The following is a 3,585-nucleotide window of genomic DNA, read 5'->3' as shown; positions in this document are numbered from 1 at the left end:
CAGTGATTGAGCACCTGGTGAGGGGTGTGGCCAGCCCTGCCAGCACAGGTGGAAGCAATCTACCTGTGGGACCGGATAGGGCTGAGCTTGGCTCCACCCCCTCCCTGCCCATATTTAAGGGCTGGGAACAGCAAGGGCAGCATTCTGCTTGGGAGCTGCCTCCTTGGGATCATTGGAAGTAAGTTCTGCTCTTTGGAATTGGGGTGAGTGATTGATGCTTTGTTGCAGGGCTCTGGTCTTTCTGTTTTTGGGATCCTAACTGCTTTTAAAGGTAGAAAGCTGTAAGGGCAGCACCTCTGCACGGAGACTGCTTCCTTTGGGGTGTGGGCTGAGTGTTTGCTTTTGGAATGGGGTCATTGGTTTCTTCTTTATTGCTGGATTGTAATTTTACTTTCTGGAGGGCTCCTGACCATGTTTAAGGTCGGTCAGCAGAAAGAGCAGCAACTGCACCTGGAGACTGCTTCCTTTAGAGCGTAGGGTGAACCCTTGAAACAGGGTGAGTGATTCTTTATTCCAGAGTTGCAATATCTTGTTTTTGGGAGGATCCTGACTCCACTTAGGGGCTGGTAGCCTTTAAGGTGGTATCCATCTTTAGAGACTGTCTTCTTGGGAGTGTGGGGTGAGGTCTGGTCCTTAAGAAAAGATGAGTGATTCCTTCTTATTTTAGGGCTGTGTCCTTTCACTTTTGGTTTTTGGGGCATCCTGACCACATCTAAGTGCTGACAGATGTAAGGGCAATGTTGATCTCTGGAGACTGTCTCCTGTGGAGCATGAGTGAGTTTTGGCCTTTGAGAAGGGTGTAAGTGGTTTCTTCTTCATTTCAGGGCTGCAATCTTCCCTTGTGTGTTTTGTGTGTGGGTTTTTTTTTTTTTTTTTTTTTTTTAGTATCCTGACCACTTTTAAGGGGTGGAAGCCATAAGGGTAGCATCTGTACCTGGAGACTACTTCCTTGGCAGTGTGGGCTGAGTGTTCATCTGTGGAATGGGGTAACTTACTCTTCCTTTATTTCAGGGCTGTTATGCACTGCTTCCAACCATGCAGAGTTGTTTAAGGGCATTCTGTGCACCCTTAGGTGTAATAAGTCTTCATCTTTATAGGAAGCCAAGGTTTGTCCTCTTCTGGACCGCTGTACTCAGCATCAGCCCAGATATCTCCATCCTAATTGTCTGGAGATGCTGTTAGTTTCCTAATCTGTACGACACCCGAACCCCAATTCCTCTTCCTCCCACCCCCTGACCTGCATTCAATGCTCTGCAGCTCTGGTTCCCAACAGCGTGATGAAGTGAAGCCCCTGCTCTGCTGAATACTGGGACTGGCCCAGAGAGGCTCTGTGACGGATGTGGATTATCCCAGCTGGAGCACCTGGTACCATTGGTGGTGATCTTGTCCAACTGCCACACAACGAACAGGAACATCCACAGCCAGATCAGTGCCCAGAGCCTGACCCAGCCTCACCTTGGAAGGGACAGGGCATCCATCATGTCTGGGTAATCTGTTCTGCTGTGTCACCACCATCACTGTACAAGATTTTCTTCATATCTAGGCTAAATCTTTCCTTGTTCTTCCCTTCAGGTGTTGAAAGGCTGTTACCAGATCACCTCGGAGCCTTCACTTCTGCAGGTTGAGCAGCTCCAGCTCTCTGTCTTTATAGGAAAGGCGTTCCATCCCTCAGTTCATATCTGTGGCCATTCTCTGGATGTGCTCCAACAGCTCCACGTCTGTCCTGCACTGCAGGCATCCACATCCACACACAGCACCTCCAGGTGAGGCCTCCCAGCGCAGAGCAGAGGGGCAGGACCGCCTCCCTTCGCCTGCTGACCACACATCTTTGGATGGAGCCCAGCATACGGTTGGCTTTCTGGGCTGGAAGGCACATTGCTGAGTGCCACTACTCAGCCTGTTGAGGTCCCTCTGGATGGCATCCCGTCCCTCTGGTGTGTCACCGCACCCCACAGCTTGGTGTCATTAGGGTGCACTCCACCCTACTGTCAATGTCACTGATGAAGGGGCAGTCCTGGGTGTTTGTACAAACTCAGCAAAGAACACCTTGAGAGCAGCCCCACAGAGAAGGACTTTGGATCCTGGTGGGTGAGAAGCTGGATGTCAGCCAGCAGAGTGAGCTTGCAGCCTGGAAGGCCAGCTGTGTTCTGGGCTGCATTAAAAGAGGAGCGGCCAGCAGGGAGAGGGAGGTGATCGTCCCCATCTACTCGGCTCTTGTGAGGCTTCTTCTGCAGCGCTGCATCCAGGCCTGGGGCCCCCAGCACAGGAAGGACGTGGAGCTCACGGAGCGGGTCCAGAGGAGGCACTGAGATGATCAGATGGTTGGAGCAGCTCTCCTACAAGGAAAGGTTGAGGGAAGTGGGCTTGTTCAGCCTGGAGAAGAGAAGGCTTGGGGGGGACCTCATTGCAGCCTCACAGTACTTGAAGGGGGGAACAGCAGGAAGGGGAATGGCTGTTTACGAGGGTGGATCGTGATAGGACAAGGGGGAATGGTTTTAAACTGAGACAGGGGAGGTTTAGGTTGGTTATTAGGAGGAAGCTTTTCATACAGAGGGTGTTGACGCACTGGAACGTGCCTCAGAGTCCCTTCCAGGAGGATCTGCTCCATGACTTTTTGCAGCACAGAGGTGAGACTGACATGTTGGCAGTTCCCAGGGTCACACTTTATATCTGCAGTAACAGCTGTGCTGTCACCTTTTTTCTGCTCACCAGGGACTTCACCTGACTTCCTCGACTTCTCAAATACCACTGGGAGTGGCTCGGTGACTGCAGCACTGAATTCCCTCAGAGCTCTGGGACTTGTCTCATCAGGACCCAAAGACTCCTGGATGCTTGGGTCCTCAGGTGGTCCAGAACCTGATCTCCCATCACAGTGTGGGATAGGGAGGTGTCTGTGGGACCGGCATTGCTTCCTCAATCCCCACCTACCAAACCAAAGGTGAGGACAGTGTATAATGAGCAGTTATCAGAGAAGATGGAAGATGGATGTTGTTGGGTACCTCAGCCTTCTCCTTGTCTGTTGTTCCCAGCTCAGTGCTGCTGGTAAGCAGCATCATGCGCAGAGTGCAGCCACGTTGATCAGAGAAAGGAGTGCAGGTTTGTGAAAGAGGCACATCTGCAGGGCAGTGCCTTCATTACTGCGTTGTGTCCCACAGGTGGCAGCAGGCTGCGGCACTCCCGAGTGCCGTAACGACTGCATGGAGATGCGTGGCTCTTATGGGAACAGCAAGGAACCAGAATCTGCATTTCCTGGAATGCCCGGAACCCCGCTTTGCTGGCTGGTAATTGTCTGCCCAGCAGGTAAGGGCAATGCACACCCACCAGTGTTTACCCATTCCCTAGCATGGCACAGCACGGTGCTCCCAGAGCTCTTCATTGCACTTCGTGGTGCCCTGGATGCTGCCTGTCCTTTTCTTTCTGTGTTCTCCTTGTCTCCGGCCTTTCACTGCAGTGTTTTCATTCCCTTTGCCCTTGCTGTTCCCTACTCCATTCTCTTGCCCTCCTGTTTTTGTGTTCCATGCCACGTTCTCTTGGCCGCTGCCCTTGGCTTTCTTTGCCGCATTCACTTCAGCATTCAGTTTTGGC

The 3,585-nt window shown here is 52.1% G+C and overlaps 1 long non-coding RNA gene across 4 annotated transcripts; it reads left to right on the top strand.

Moving 5' to 3' along the window:
• On the top strand, positions 1 to 2,175 carry LOC122168798. 4 transcript variants are annotated; one of them, XR_006171375.1, is made up of 6 exons: positions 1 to 496; positions 668 to 774; positions 886 to 986; positions 1,098 to 1,177; positions 1,274 to 1,487; positions 1,573 to 2,175. It is a non-coding gene; the product is annotated as an uncharacterized LOC122168798 (long non-coding RNA). The 4 variants fall into 4 exon arrangements; XR_006171372.1 differs by having other exon boundaries at positions 1,258 to 1,487; XR_006171371.1 differs by lacking the exon at positions 1,098 to 1,177 and having other exon boundaries at positions 1,258 to 1,487.
• Positions 2,176 to 3,585: the final 1,410 nt, after the last annotated feature.

The sequence above is a fragment of the Centrocercus urophasianus genome, unplaced genomic scaffold (genome assembly GCF_019232065.1).
Source record: "Centrocercus urophasianus isolate 14NV4802_14NV808 unplaced genomic scaffold, USGS_Curo_1.0 seq_46, whole genome shotgun sequence".
Classification (NCBI taxonomy): domain Eukaryota; kingdom Metazoa; phylum Chordata; class Aves; order Galliformes; family Phasianidae; genus Centrocercus; species Centrocercus urophasianus.
This window is presented reverse-complemented; position numbering and strand designations above follow the sequence as displayed.